Raw genomic sequence first — 15,595 nt, forward strand, 5'->3', positions numbered from 1 at the left:
TCCTCCACAACATGGCCTTGTCCAAGCAGCTGTGCTCCCCAGCCAGCCCTCAACTGTGCCGATGCAGAAGAGGCAGATTTTTAGGGCACGGGAGGGCAGAGGCAGCGCCCTGACTCCAAGGAGAGACTTGGCTAGTCTGGTCTCATGAAGAGGATCATGCCTGCAGCAAGTGTGGACTAGCAGGGTCTGGCTCTGTGGGAAGCACGGACAGGAGAGAGGGGAGCCCCAGGAGATCCCCTTGGTCCCACACGGCTGCCAGGCAGGGCCCGCACAGCCCACTGGGCCGCCCCAGCCCCAAGTCCCCATCTCTGCATGTTCCCTGGGAATGGGGCTGGGAAACATGGACACTAACAATGAAACCTGCAGGGCTGTTAGGGCCCCAGATAAGGGGCCAGAGCAGCTGCGAGGCTGTTTCCTTCCCGTCCCTTCCACAGGGAGTAAACACAACAGCAGGGGAAGGAACAGGACAAGTCCCGCACCCTCCGGCTCCCGTCCTCTCGCACCCACAAATCCACCAGTGGATGCTCAGGAGGGGCCACCCTGAGGGTCTCTCAGCAGGATCAGGCCACGTTAAGCAGAGAGACTCCGTGTCGGGGGCCGCGCTGCCTACGCAGTCACCGTTCCTGCCCTGAGCACTGGACATGGCTCCACAATGGGCCAGAGGTGCCAGCAGAACGGGGCCTCTCCCAGTTTTCCTCCACCACCAGGACACACCAGCTCCCTCCGCCCTCGTTCCAGCCATTGTCTCTATCGATCTGGGATTAAAGACATAATTATGGAGAGGCAGTGCCAGGTCCAGAGAGGCCAGCAAGAGCTGTCCCCGCAGACACAGCCAATGCCATCCCGGCTGGAGCGCAGCCATTCCCTGGGTTTGGCACACAACCTCCAAACTCGGCCCTACACCCCTCAGCCGTGAAGAAACTGCCCCACATTCAGGGACGGGGCACAGCACAGCCCCTCGACGCATCCCAATGCCTGTTTGGGGCACTCAGTGGCCATCTCCGGAGCAGGGCAGGGAGGGCAGGAAGGGGAGAGCCTCAGCTATGCATCCTGCTCCCTCCAGCCAGTGAGCTGCTTGTGACAGCGCAAAGCCAAGTACACAGGAACCCGCAAGGGTGAAATTCCAGGGATCGCTTTGCGCCCATTCCCCCTCCTCCTCTTCCCCCCAGCCTCTGAAGATCCAACTACAGAGCATTCTTCCAGAGCCAGACCCTGACCGGCTCTGAGGATGGCTCATGAAAGCCTTTTCATCATGAGAGAGGCACTTGCTGACACACCCGTTACTTAAAAACCCCAGCAATCCAAAAATATTTCAGCTGGCTCAGTTCAGGGCAAACCAAAAAGCCTAAGGACAAAGCACACCCTGAGCAGCTTCACCCCAGGGGCAGAACCCTCTCCGTTCCCCCAGCAGTCAGTACGAGGGAACCCCAGGGAACAACGCAGTGACCCAGGAAGCTCCACATCTAAATCCCCCTGGCCTTATCTCCCAACTTCCCGGCACCAGCCCCACCCTGTGCTGTGCCCACAGGTCCCAAAGCCAGAGCGGGTCCACTGGAGAGATGTCACAGAGCCTCGGGAGCAGAGCCCGCTTGCTGGCCAGCAGGCAGCTGCCAGCCCACCTGTGTGCACAGAGCTTCCCCACCACGATCTTCCAGCCTGGATAAAGGCTCGGCCACAGCCAGACAGGCACCCCAAACCCTGAGCCCTCCACAGCTCTTCAGCTGCAGCCAGCTTTGACACGGCAGGTTCTTCCAAAACCTCTCACCCTGGCTTCTTCTGGCAGAACTGCCTTCCCACAGAACAAATCCTTTGCCTGGAAAAATAAATTTCCAGGGCCAAACCACAGACATACCCTCCTAGAGTTCACCTGCACCCTCTTCTGCCAGAGGATGGAGTCCAGGCCTTGAAGGCTCCCCACCAGGAGCGTTTTCCTGGAGTCTGCCACAGAAAGATTAACCCCAGGGCCCAGACCGAGCCAGCAGATGGGGAATTGTACTCCACAGGCCAGGGAAAATGGACAAGATCCGGCAGATAAGACTCAGGCTGGAGGCTTGACAGGCAGCACCACTGCAGCACAGGCGATCTCCAGCACAGTCCTCTACGTGGATTCTTCCAACAACCTGCTCCAGCCCTGCTCCATGCCCCGAGTCCCTGGAGAGCTGTCACCCAAAGGTCTTGGGATCCCTGGGGCTAAGGCCGCTGCCTCAGCACAGAACACTTCAGGCAAAGTTCAGCCCAAGCACCTGTGAAGTCAGAATCTCCTCTGCCACATCATCCCTGCCCCAGCAGCCTGCTAAGGGACGCACCAGGCGCCCACGGCCATCGTCCTGCGGCCACCAGGGAGGGGGAACAGAACGGCATCGGCTCTGTCTGCCACGTCCCGGCCCTTCACACAGCTTCACCGCTTGTTTGAGACCCCCAGACACCTGTACAGCACGCGGCAAGGTTTGTCACCATGGCCAGACACCCTTGGCAGCCCCCACACCGTGAAGCATGAGCAGAGCCCTTCTCCTCCAGCTCCATCAGAGCCAGGACGGACACAGCCCCTCATCCAGGCTGGCTGAGCCCCCATGGGGCTCCTGGGTCAGACCCACCTGCCTGCTTCCTGAGGAATTTTGCAGCACAGTCCCCAACTCTGCTCCGATAACTGGCCTTTCCCTCTCAGCTCGAGGGCCTGAGGAGAGCCAGCTGGCTGCCCGCTCTCTGAAAGCTCTCAGCACCAGACCCTGTCCTCGGGAAAGAGAGGAAGCAACAAATTCTCCTGGTTGCAGCTGCCTATCATGATGCACTTAGGAAAACAGAAACTCCATCAATAATTCAAGCCTGCAGTTGTCCAAGTGCTCGCAGTGCACTTGCTCTGCACAGGCTCACAGCCCAGCTAATTCACCACAGGCTTCTGGTCAGTCTCAATTACCTAAAAAATAAATGAGCCGGCATCCTTGGCATCTTTCCCCATGCCGAGCGCAGGGTCCAGGCTCACACATCAACCCTTAGACCTCAGCCTGGCCGAAGCAGCAGGTCGTGGGAGGGGAGACCACGGGCCCAGGCTCACCTGCTCCTGTGTCCAGCTCAGAGCGCCCACGGCGCTCAGGCCATGGGGGAAGCAGGACAGTGGTGGGCAGTAGATCCCACATCCCTGTGCGTGTGAAGGAGAGTTTTGGATGTTTTTCTCTCTCCCCCAGAGGCAGGAAGGTGCCCACAGCCATCACTGCAGAGCAGCCCAGCCTTGAGGGACCCCTGCCCAGGACTACATCCTCATTGCCAGGCTGTGTGAGGCCCCTTGCTCCCACTCCCCAGCCTACCCTGGCCCTGCCAGATGCTACATTGGACGAGAGGTTTCCCTGCCTCCTGCCCTGGGCTCCAGGAGGGCTCTTCCTGCCGGCAGGTCACAGAGCACGGTGGACTTCGGGCAGGCTGGCAGGTGGCCAGGAAAGGGCCGCTCCGGCGGCAGGTCGGACACCGCCTTGGGCGCCTGCCTGCTCCGGCCCAGCCCCACCTTCCCCGTGGGGAGCCGTGCCCCAGGTGCCGGTCACGGCAGCAGCCCGGCGGGTGAACACCCAGGAGCGGCGCCGCGGGCGGGGACAGGCAGGGAGCCGCTCCTCCTCCGCCCGTCACACCCAACTGGTTGGACTGGCAGCGGGATCGCCACCTGGCCTACCTCACCTGCCGCCCCCAGTGCCAGGGATGACGATGGCCACGTAGCCAGGACGGGTTGGGAAAGCCTCCCTTCGGAGAGGGGAGTCACCTGGAGACACAAGCCGGGCGCAGATCGCACCTTATAAGGGAGCGGGCCGACAGCCAGGGAGCAGGATGAGGAGGGAGCGATAAGGGCAGGGTGGGGCTGGACCGGAGGAAGCAGAAGGAAGCAGGAGTGTGGGTCGTTCCCTCAGCCAGGGCAGGGGGCCGAGAACGGAGATACCGATCGGGTCTGCAGGACGGGTCTGGACACAGCCGACGTTGTGAAACACGGGCGATCCCCTGGGGAAGGGATCTGTCCCTGGCTGCGCTGAGGTCACCGGGCCGGTGCCACCCCGGCAGGGCCAAGAGTGAGGCAGCCGAGGCTCGGCTGTGGAGAGCTGCGATTGTTCTGCTGGAATGCCAGCAATCCTGCGGCGGGGCAGCTGTCCTCCCAGGCACGCCAGGGGCCACTCGCCCGCCTCCGAGCACGGCCAGGACACAGCATGCCAGGAGCTCCTTCCCTCCAGGAGAGCCGGGAAGCTGCCGACCCTCTGCACCGGCTGGATGGAGCACCATGGCGTGGGGAAGGGAGACGAGCTTCCCTCGGCATTTTCAGGGAGGAGAGGACCGCAGGAGGGCAGCCAAGCGGCCAGGCCCCGGGCAGAGACCTTGTCCGCCCGCCGCCCCCAAGCGGGATGGCCACAGGGCCAGAGCCTTCCTGCCAGCAACATCCTGCTGCATCCCACTGCCCGCGGACACCTCAGCAGCCCTGCTCCCACGGGGCACTGCCGCGAAGGTCCCCGCCCTGGGGACAGCAGCAAGCAGGGTCCCCGACGCCCCTCTGCACCACCCCAGGGCTCACACCCCCAGGCCCAGGAGATTCACATGTCGGGAGCCCTGCAGCAGCACAAAGGCGGCTCTCTCCTCGCTGTGGGAATTCGCAGCTGAGCGCTCGGCAGGGACAAAGGGATTTCACAGGCACATCCCCAGCCGGCGGCCGGCCTCCCTCCCCCCGGCGTCCCCGCTTCCTGTCACAGTAGCACCAGACCTCGGGGGCGCAGCAGCAAACAAACACCCAGCGCCGGATTCTGGGAATGGGGCCAGAGCATTCCCGGGGCAGGCCACGCTTCGGCAAGCCAGCGGGCTCCTGCTTCACCCCAGCGGCTCCCGGGCAGGGGGAGGCAGCAGCCCCCCGGCTCTGCCACCGCGGCCCCAGGCGAGCAGGTGAGCCGGGGGGATTGCAGGGCAGCCCCCTGCTCCGCTCAAGGAACAGTGGCCACCTCGAAGGGGGACACGAGCTGTCCCCACGGCCACAAAGCTCAGTGGACGCTAGTGCTGGGCTGAAGGTCAACGCGGCCCCCTGGGCTCCAGCCACGCCAGTGTCCCTGCCCTTCACCCGTCCCCCCACCCTCCGCCAGGCTCAACTCTGCCATTCAGCTGCCTCTCTCCCACAGAGAAAACAAACACACCAGAGATAAGGGCCATACTGCCGGAGTCCAGGGAGCAAAGTCCCCTCTGTGAGACCCGAGGCTGCCTGCCCAAGCCGAGGGCACTGCAGGTGGGGGAAACTGCATGCTCTGGCTCCCCATCCCAGGGGCACATGAGCTACTCCAGAGCACACAAGCGCTGCTGGCTGTCCCCAAGCAGAGAGGCTGCAGTCTGGCGGCCAGCATTCCCAGCAGGATTAGGGGCAGCCTCCCTTTATCAGGCCACGGGCACAAGCACCTGCAGCTACCTGTGCCAGCCCAGCACCCGAGCACACGGATCTAGGATCATTCCCGGGCACAGAGCTCTCCCCACAGCCCTCTTCCCAAGGAAGCCACTTGAGATCATTTCCTGTCCCGCACCTGCAGCCCCAGGAACCAGTCCTGGCTCCAGTTACCCTGCTCCAACCAGTGGACAAAGGAAGCACAGGGGAATCTCACCGGCACCAGCACAGGCCCTGCACCACCGGGGACAGCCAGCACTGTCCGCCCTTCCTGCAAGAGCAAGTCACCAAGGAACCAGGAGTGGGGAGAAGGACAGGAGACAGGGCCCCCCAGCCTTCCCAGCAACCCCACGTGGGGTCTCCCCACCCAAAGGGTACCCGGGCACCCCTGAGGCTGACAGGGCGCCCCTCCCTCTGCCAGAGGAGACACGCTCCCCTCCGCTCCCCGCGCTGAGCAAACAGGTGAAGTAGCATTTGGTGAGGGAGTGGCCAGGAGGGAATTGCCGAGATTAAGCCAAGCCGGCCGGAGGGAGTGGCCCAGGAGTGGGACCCCCTGCTCCCCCTCACCCCAGCCAGCCCAGACTCCCCGAGCAGGTAGGGCGGCCGAGGGCTGAGTCAGAGCACAAACCACGCGGGGCTGGGCTGAACTCCCTGGCTCCTCTCGCTCGGCATGACCTCATCAGGTGCCCGGCTCCCCAACTGCACGCGTGCGTCTGCTGGAGACGGCTCCGAGGGCCCTGCCGAGAGCAGTAACGAACGGGTGAAGGAAAGCCACTGGAGAAGCATCAGGCAGGAACCAGGGAGTGAATCACGCACGGCTGGAGGTGGGGAAGGGGGGTGCTGCAGCAGGGTGACAGCAAGCCCCCCAGAGCGCTCCGAGGCCCCGCGAGCTGCACACACAGGCTGGCGGGAGCCAGCGCTCACGCAGAGCGGCAAGGGACAAACAGGAGAGCGGGCCAGGCCACGCTCGGAGGGACGGCAGGACTCCATCCTGCCCCAGCCCCGTGCCCAAGCGCTCTGCACCCCCAGCTCTCTCACTGAGAAGCAGCTTCCCAGGCTGCTGTGCGAGCCGAAGGGAAGGAAACCTGCGCTTCCTGGTCAGACGGGAGATGACATCGTGGCTTCCCTTTCCTGCAAGTTTCTAAACACGACGTCCTGCCAAGGGCCACTCCCCACCACCCCTGGCCTCCACGCAGATGACCTGGAACCAGGCTGGGAATGCCAGGCACGGGCACCACCACCAGCCCAGCCTGGGCCAGCTGTGCCAGCCAGAAGGTCAGCGTGGCCCACCCAGGAGAGCAGATGCCTGGCCTTCCAGCTTGCTGAAAGCATCCTGCCTCTGGGGAACACATCCGGGGGTTCTCTCACCCATAGTGCTATCACATTGCTGTCCAGGGCTGGGAGCATCCTAGAGGAGAGGGTGGAAGATGTTTTCCAACCCCATGAGGCTCTGGCTGTGCCTGCCATGCCCCAGAGATGGGTTGGTTACCTGCACAGCTACAGCAGCACCAATACCACAACCCCAGCACAACATGTGCCCTCTAAGCCAGCTCTCCAGCCTCCCTCACACACCTCATCTCCGTGGCTGCACGACTCCCTCAGGGCTCCCTGACACCTTGGGGCTGCCAAGGCTCCTGAAGGCAGGACAGGGCACCCCAGGAAGCCAAGCATGAGTCCCCTCAGAGCTCTCACAGCTGCCAGAGCTTTGCTCTGCAGGGCCATCCACCTGCCCTTCACAGGGCAGCTCCTCTTGCTGCTGAAAGGAGAACGGAGAAGGGAAGTGAGTGGTTTTCCACCCCAGCCAGCTGCTGGTGACAGACCCTGGGCAGAGCTCAGGGGAGAGCAGGTGGCTCTGCCACACCAGTGCCTTCTGGAGGTAAAAGGAGGCAAAAAAGAGAAGGGAGAGGAAGGATGGCACAAAGCCAACCTGGAGTAAGCGGGCTCCCCACATCAGAGAGGATTTCTCCCAGAAACACCCTGGGCTCTCCACCTCCTCCCCCTCAGACCCCAGCGAGCAGGAGGGGGATGACATTTCTCCCCCCAGAGCGAGCCGGCCTGCCCGCAGCTGAGCCAAGCATGGCAAGCAGCAGCCCTGCGTGCAGCAACACGCTCGCAGGAATGTGTTACTCCATCGGGCAAGGGGCCTGCCAGCAGCATGCAAACACCCCCGGTGACCCACCCTTCCAGGTCGGAAAAACTCGTCTTTGCAGTTCCACACACTCCCTCCCACCCACAGCAGATACCCACATGCAGCCCAGCACCACCGCCTCTCCTTTCCGACTGGGCCGGGACCGGGGCTGGGAGCACCGGGAAGCAGCTGAGAGAGCCAGGGGCTCTTCTCAGAACGGACCAGCCCCAGCGCCACACGAGATGGGGGTGAGAGGAAAACGCATCATCTGGGGACAGGGAGACGCCTTCCTCCTTCTGGACAGGGTGGGAACCAGTTCCCCATATTCATCCAGTCCAAGGCCATCCGACTCTCACACACAGGGCCACCTTGCTCCCTCCCCCAGGTAACCACTCTCCCATGCAGGAGGCGCTTTCACGGTTGCAAAAGCTGCGTGAGACGAGGGGAGAAGGGAGAGCTGCCCTCCCGCATGCTCCGGCTGCTGTCTCCCCATGCCCAGTGCCCACAGCCCAGCCCTCGGGGACCCAGCAGTGGCAGGTACAGCTCAGGTGTGCCCAGGAGGGCCAGTGAACTTTGAGCAGCGTTTGCTGTGACCAGGGCCAACGCCCAGAGGCCAGGATGGAGGTACGGGAACAGCTCCTGCCCTCACATGCACGAGCCCAACACACTGCTGCCACCAACCCCAGCCCACCCAGGGGCATCTCATACAAGCCCTGGAGCTGCAGATGTTTCCAGAGCACCACCACCCTGGCCAGGCTATAGGAGAGCTGTTCCCAGGGCTTGGCCCCCACCCTAATTTGCCTGGACCCTTCCCTGTTTGTGCTGGAAAGCCAGGCACACCTGGCCTGGACAAGCACCCCACCACTGGTACCACAGCAGAAATCCCCTGCCCCATCAGCACAAACATCTGGGCACAGAGCTGCTAAAATCGAACACGGGATAAAGGGTTCAGCCTGGCTCAGGTCCTGTGCACTGGCACAAGCATTCTTGGAGTGGGTAAGAGCTCTGCAGTGCAAAGTCACCGTGGACCTGCCGCACAAGGTTAGGGACACCGGCACAAGCTCCTAGGACCCGCCACTCCTGTCAGCATCCCCTGGCAGGGAAGGCCATTGCCCTGAAGGCAGCAGGAGCCAGTGTGGAGGGCTGGGCAGCAGGGACCATTTGTTCCCACCTCAGTCCAAGGTCCGTACACGCCAGAAGTCCCACTGCCAACCTCCGACCAGCAGCTGCTCCGGGCTGGGAAGAGCAGAGGAAAGCAGAGGTGACTGGCACCCTGGTTAAGGGTTGGCCCATCCTGGCACCACGCCTGGCAGCTCGCACTCCTTAGTCACTGGTTTGCCCCCACACCCAGCAGAGCCACCTCATCTCACCCCTCCTCGCACAGGCCACCACAAGGAAGCAGTATTCCTCACGGGGAAAAGCTGCGTCCTCCATGGCCAAAGGGGAACAAGAGGATCACACTGCACCCGCTGCCACCCCGGAGCCCCCCAACAGGCTGAGGGCACACGGGAACACAACAGAGCACATGAACCCAGAGGTCAGGCCCCGCACGCAGCGGTCACCGGACAGGGCAGAGGGAGAGGCGCGCCTGTGCTGAACCAGCACCAGCAGCCTTCCTGGAGGGAAGGAAGGCGGATTAGCAACAAGCACAAGACAGGCAGGAGCCAGACAGACTCATCAGCCTGCTGCTGGGGGTTTCCAGCATAAGAACTGGCTCTAAGAAACCATTTCCTCCCTCAAACAGCCTTCTCAGATGATATAAAGCAAAGAGAAGGTTGTGGCCACCTCGGAGAACTCGAGGACTTTGGTCGAGAGCCCGTAAATCCAACCCCTTTCCGACAGCCTAGTGCTGAGGCACATTCCTGAACTCTGTGCCAGAGGACAACCTCCTCCGCTGGCCAAGCCCAGTGTCACACACAGAGGAGTGCCTGAATCACCCAGGTTCGAGTTTTGTCATCACATCCAGGCAACACCTGTTGTCTTCTATTGACCCAAACCAGCTCCGGGTTCCACTCCTCTCTGTCAGCGAGGCACGGACAGGACACAGCCACGGCGCTGCAGAGACACGGGTGTTCAGAGCCAGGAGAGCTCTGCACTTCCCCGGAGACAGCATCACCACAGTCTTGGGAAAGGGCTCTGTCCTTGCCAGCAGTAAATGAGAGACAGTTATGAGGGGTTGTTGGGAAGGGAAACCAAGAGCTTTACCCAGCACTCTCCCCCTAAGGCCACAGACATTGGTAAGCTATTTCGAGAAGCCAACAGCCTTCCAGGCACGGTCCAAGCCACACTATTATTTTCTGGGTGTCCTAAAGCCACCTCCACTGCAGATACAATGGGCCAAGGTCTTATCTCCATGCCAGAGGCTGGAGGAGGGAAGAGATGAGAGGCAATCCAGGGACAGACGCCGGCTCCGCGGTCTGGGCTGGACCATTCATCTGACTCCCAGCCCATCTTTAGGGAAGGGATGGCCTCAAGGGCTCCTCAACCACAGTGATCAGGCCCTGACCTCCGCGTCGGAAGGGAGGAGGCTCACCCCTCCGTGGCCGCCCAGGCAAGCCCAGCACGCTCCACTGAGCGAGCGCTTTCATCCTCCCACCCCTTCCAGGAAGGCTCCGCGCGAGATTCCAGCAATGCTGCACACAGCAAAGGACAGTCGTCTGCACACTCAAGAGTCCGGCCAAGCTCAGCCAAGTGGAAGAGCAGATCCTTACAAACTGCCTTATTGCTGCTGACAGAGCACGAGCAAACACCCGCAGGTAAGGAACCTGCCTCAAGAAAGCCCTGGGAGCGGGATGGAGCAGACAAGGTACCCCTGGGGAAGATGACTAGCAATTCCCCTGCCTAGGTTCTTCCCACAGACCCAGTGGACACTGCCCCGCTCCACTGGCAGGAGCCCCAGCAGAGACAGCAGCCTGGGAGTCACCAGCCAGCTGCTGACCCCACCTTGCCACAGCCAGGAGAGAGGGCGTGGAAGTGGCAACTTCAAACACAAGCTCTGAGCACGGTTTTATGGGATCCCAGCATGCCTGCAGAGCTGAGGACAAGCACAGTTCTCCACAGCAAAGACCTGGACAGCCGAGTCCAAAAGCATCTGTGCAGCGCAGGGAGGGAAACCACAGGTAGCTGCAGTTCAATACCACCACAAGGCTCCACGTGCCCAGATGCTCCCCTCTGGCTCGGCGGGAGCTGGGCAGAAGCCTGGGTGCCACAACCCTGGGACAGGAGCCTCCAGCTCCTGCTGGTCACAGGACAGCCCAGGCCCCCCAGATAATGGCCCGCGAGCCCCATCGTCACCGGCTCCCTAGAAGGGCATAGGCACCGAGCCCTTGGAGAGAGAGAGAGGGAGGGAGGCACTCCAGGAGGTCCACCCCTCTCTCCCAACAATCAGAGGAAGCTTTGTTGTCCAGGCTCCCTCGCCCAAAGCCCAGGGCCATAACGGAGGCGCCCCACCTCCCTTCAGCCAGCCCGCGGGTGCCTCGCCGATGCCAGCAGCCCTCATGACTGAGAGCCACCCAAACTTTCTCACCCCAAGCTAAGTCTCCTCTCTGCAACGCTCCGAGGAGGCATAGGAATGCCCACGGTGCAGGGGAAAGCGAGGCCGAAGGAGGTCACCGGAGAAGGCATGACGAGCACTGGGTAGGGGGGAGGCAGCCGGGCTGTCGCTAAATGACAGTGTGGCCAAGGGAGACTCAGAACGAACCGGCTGCTGAGCAGATCCCCGAGGCCGGCTCCGGCACCGTCCTGCCTCCCCGGGAAGCGTTTCGGTGTCGCTTGTGAGCTCGGGCGGACGGGCCTGTCGGGCTGTTTTTAAGCTCAGAGCGGTTCCATTAGGAGGAGGCGCAGCCCCACCCGCACGCTTGACCCCCCCGGGCACACCGGCCCCTTCCCCGCCAGAACAAAGGCGCGGGCGAACGACACACCGGGCGACGAGCCCCTGCGCGGAGGGGCAGAGCCGAACCGGGAGGCCGGACGCAGAGCCGGAGAGCCGGGCCGTGCCCCGGCCGAGACCCCGCGGAGGGACGCAGCCCCGATCCCCGCCCGAGGGCGGGGGGGCCCGCCGGTGCCGGCCGCGGGAAGCTGGCACACGGGCCGCCTTTGTTCCGGGCAGGGCGAGCGGCGGCGGCCCCGGGCGGGGAGCGGGGCGGCCGCCCGGCCCAGCCGCCTTTGTGTCGCTCCCCGCGGGCTCCCGGGCGCCGCCAGCGCCCCCGCCAGGGCCGGGCCCCGCCGCCCCACCGGTCCCGCGGGGCGCGGCCGCGCCTGGCACCGGCTCCCGGGCAGGACGGGGCTCCCGGGGCCCGGTACCGACCGGCCCCGGCAGGAGAGAGCGGCCAAGCCCCGATCCGGCCCCGCCGGGCGAGGACCGGACCGGACCGGCCCGCCCCGCCGCGGGGGCGTGCGGCGCCCGGCAGGCGCCGGCCCGCACCGACTCCGCTTCCTTCCCTCTGCTCCCCCGAGCGGCGGCGCGGACGCCGCGATCGGTACTCACCGTGGCCGGGCTCCTCGGCGGGCAGGCGGGCGGGCGAGGGGGGGCGGTCCCGCCCCGCGGCGGCGGCACGGCCGCCCGGCCCGCTCCGCTCCGCGGGTCCCGCCGCGGCGGCGAGGCGAGAGGCGAGGCGGGCGCCCGGTGCGGCGGCGGCGCGGGTCAGGCCGGGTCCCGCCGGGCGGCGCGGGGCGGTGTGCGCGGAGCGCGGGGTCGGTCGGGTCCCGCCGTGCGCCCGCGCCGCTCCCGCACCTAAAATGGAAGTTGGTCCGGCGGGCGGGGCGGGGCGGGCGCGGGGCCGCCCCCGGCGTCAGCGGCCGCGACGAGGACGGGCGGGACCGGGGCGGGGCCTGGGCGGCCGTCCCGGCGGGGTCTGTCCCGAGAACGGTCTGAGCCCCGCGTGCTCCATCCCGGTGGGATCTGCCCCAGCGGTGCATGTTCTCCAAACTGGGGTTTGTCCTCAGACGGGCTCCACCTCGGGGCCATGCCGCCCCGGGCGCAGACCAGCTCCTCCTCGAGGTCCGGGTCTGCCCCGGCCCGCCAAGGGGCTCTCGGCGACACCCCCGGAGCAGAGCCTCCTCCGGCCTGTCCCGCTGGAGCGGCAGGACAACAGGTTACCCTGCCCAGGGTGGAACTTGCCCAGAAGCAAGATGCTATGGCAGGACGGGCTGCAGTACGTCCCCGGGAGGTCACCCGGTCCTCTCTGGCTCGAGGGGAGAGGTGCTGGCGGGACCCCAGCCACAGCGCATCCTCAGTGGTGCAGGGGTTCCCCTTCGCTGGGGGGCAAGGAAGTGATGCCGGGCCAGCCCCATCGCGCGTTCCGGGCTGCTCACCTGGGAGAAGTCCAGGTCCCCCGAAGGTGACAGTTTTCTGCCTCGTGCCTGGTCAGGCACCGGGGAGAACCCTGCCTGCTCCTGACTGCAAAACTCTTAGTGAGATAATGATAGAGCAAAAGAGCTGAGGACGGGTTTGGGTGGGATAGATGATTCTTGGGGTAAATATGCGCTGGGAGGCAGGGAGGATGCGGTAACAGCCTGAGGATGGAGGTGTGAAGGAGGTGATCCCGAGCCTCCCGAGCCGGGTGGGGGTTGCTAAAGGTGGTGCAGAAAGGTGTAACGAGGCAAAATGGGATTTGATGCGTACAAAGAGTACATCTAGGGAGCTGATCGGGGCGTGGGACCCCCAAACCCTCCCTGATGTTTGATTTGTAAAATAGAGCATCCAACCGGCCGGCAGCAGAGGGAGAGCTGGTCTGCCCCTCCCAGGGAGGAGAGGTTCTCTCCGTCCCACAGCAGGGGAGTGAGAGCTTCTCTCTGCCTCCCTTCATCCTCGTTGTCACCCAAAACAAGCAAGCTGGGTCCCCTCTCAGCCTTGTGCCTCGAGTGAGAACTGCTTCCAGATCAGAAATAATTCCCATCGGCCCTCCCCTTCCTCTTGGCCCACACAGGGAGGAAGGTGGGTGCATCCCCTGAGTCTCAGGGACAAGGAGAGAGGAGAGGTGCTCTAAAAATCCCTTCTGGGAAGAAGGGTCCTCACCTACCTGACACACCTCCCAAGGGACAGCTCTCCCTCAGGGAAAAGGCATCAGAAACACCTTGCTCCTCCATCCCAGCACCAATGACACATCCGTCCTTCCTTCCTCTGCCCAGGCAGTTTGGGCAGCAGGGACTCGGGGGTCCATGCGTGGTCCTGGCACTGTCACACCCTTCCTCTGCCCTCTTCAGAGACTAAAGGTGCTCTTGCAAACACGGCTCTGATGCCGGCCGAGTGCCTCCTGTCCCCAGGATGGAGCTGGACAGGGTTTATCCAGGCACTGGCCCTGCCCCAGCCCTGCCCCGGCAGCTGGAACACCCGATAGCGCGTGCTTACTTTGGAAGGCAGGCTGGACCCTGATCCTCCAGCTTCGGCTCACCCTGCAGCAGATCACGCTCTCGTTTGACTGTAACTCCTGGGGCAGAGAAGTCCGTCCCACTGCGTCCTGGGAAGAGGAGAGATGAGTTACTAGCCTGGGAAAGTCTCCCCTCTTTTACAGTAATTGCTTGTAATAACATCTTGCACATCCCCTTTCATCCTACAGCTGATGCCTTTTCCAGATGAGACGCCCAGAAGTGCAGCTGCCACCGGAACAGAGCAAGACAATTTGTTTACAAGGCAGGCCCGTGCTCTCGGCAGCCGAGGGCAGGAGGAAGGGGAGGCTGCCGTCTCCGGGTCCACGCAGGCGGCTCAGGGGGATGGCCTGCATTGTTCCAGGTCAGGATAACAAGGCCCTTCCGCAGCCCCTTTCCTATGGGAATCCCGACAGGTTGTTGTCCCTCCCCGCACGAGGGGAAGTGCGGCACCAGGAGGGGGTGGGGGGGTGAAGCGACTCATCCGCCAGCACGGCAGGGGCAGGAGGAGGGAAGCAGAGCCTGGCAGAGTTTTCTAGCTCCAACTGGAAGAGGCCAGGCCATAAAGCAAGCCCAGAGCCCACGCTGACACCTTCCCAGTGCTGCTCCACGCGCTCGGTGTCGTCCCTGCTTCCCACCAGCCTCCCACCGTGCCTGGGCTCTCCCATGCCCACAGACCATCCTGCTTTCAGCCTGGCTGCATCCCATCGTGCCCTTGGACTGTCAAATTCCTGCTACATCTTTTGCTCAAATGTGCACGTGACTGAAGAGTCCACAGAAATCTCCTTCCCTCCCAGCCCAAGAGGATTTATTGCCACTTACAGTTTCTCCTTCCTCTTTCCTTTTGCAGCCTCAGATCCTGCCTTCATCCATCCCTTTTGCCACTGGGGCAGGGTACAAGGTCCCTCTGGAGAGCAGGGACTCAGAGGCAAGTCCTGCCCTGCAATGCAGGCAAAGGGGACATTGCCGAAAATGATCCTGGCTATGAGACCTGAGGCAGGAATTTCCTTTCTCTTACAGAAGAAGCTGGCTCAGAATCTGCTGATTTGAGGGCTTGGGAGACACTGGAAAGATGGAACTTGTCCTGTGAGGAGGCCTCTCTTCCTATAAATAGCAGAGGGAGCCTGGACAGCCAGCAGAGTTTAGGCATTGCCTTCCCCTCTGCAATGAATCCCACCAGGAGATAAGCCCTGCTGGACATTCCCAGCCCTCTGAGTCACCCAGGGCTGTGCCCAGCTACCCGACAAGGGCCAAGGACACTGGCTGTGCTGCACGTCTGCAGCACAGGAGCACCTGAAGGTGGACAGAAAGATTCAGGGCCTGAATCTTTCACGGAATCTTTCAGTGAAAACTGCAATCGCATACTTTTACCCAGGAAAATCTGGCAGCAGAAATGGAGTTTAGAGAGAGGGGTTAATGGGACAAAGGGCTGCTGGTGATTTTTCTGCTCTAGGTTATTTGGCTTTGGATACTAGTAAAAATGACACTCATAAAAGGCCTCTTTTGTGTACCTACAATGGGAGTGGTTGCTGGGGTTGCCAGTTCAAGTACCAGTGAATTGTAAGGGCAGACAAGGCCACTGGTGGGGGGGGAGCAGCGCTGCAGCTGTTGGGGTGCAGTGGGGTGGGTGCTTTGCCCTGCTTGCCAGAATGTGGCTGCCCTCCTGTCCCACCTTGGTCCCACTCACTGTCACAGGGCCCTCCATGGCATCCGGA

General features: G+C 63.0%; 1 protein-coding gene and 1 long non-coding RNA gene across 7 annotated transcripts in view; one reads left to right on the top strand and one right to left on the bottom strand.

Moving 5' to 3' along the window:
• The window catches only part of CTNND1 (catenin delta 1), a 27,099-nt gene extending 15,013 nt beyond the window's left edge, over nucleotides 1-12,086 (bottom strand). For 5 of the 6 annotated variants that reach the window (XM_069016180.1, XM_069016182.1, XM_069016181.1 and 2 more), the window contains exon 1: nucleotides 12,001-12,080. The gene's annotated coding sequence lies outside the window, so the exon portion shown is untranslated. Of the gene's footprint in view, nucleotides 1-12,000 lie in introns of all 6 variants that reach the window. The other variant, XM_069016183.1, reaches the window with a different exon arrangement.
• Nucleotides 8,443-15,372, top strand: LOC138111021 (uncharacterized). Its single transcript, XR_011151230.1, has 3 exons — nucleotides 8,443-10,270; nucleotides 14,072-14,244; nucleotides 14,901-15,372. It is a non-coding gene; the product is annotated as an uncharacterized lncRNA (long non-coding RNA).
• The last annotated feature ends 223 nt before the right edge of the window (nucleotides 15,373-15,595 follow it).

This window comes from Aphelocoma coerulescens, chromosome 5 (genome assembly GCF_041296385.1).
Source record: "Aphelocoma coerulescens isolate FSJ_1873_10779 chromosome 5, UR_Acoe_1.0, whole genome shotgun sequence".
NCBI lineage: Eukaryota > Metazoa > Chordata > Aves > Passeriformes > Corvidae > Aphelocoma > Aphelocoma coerulescens.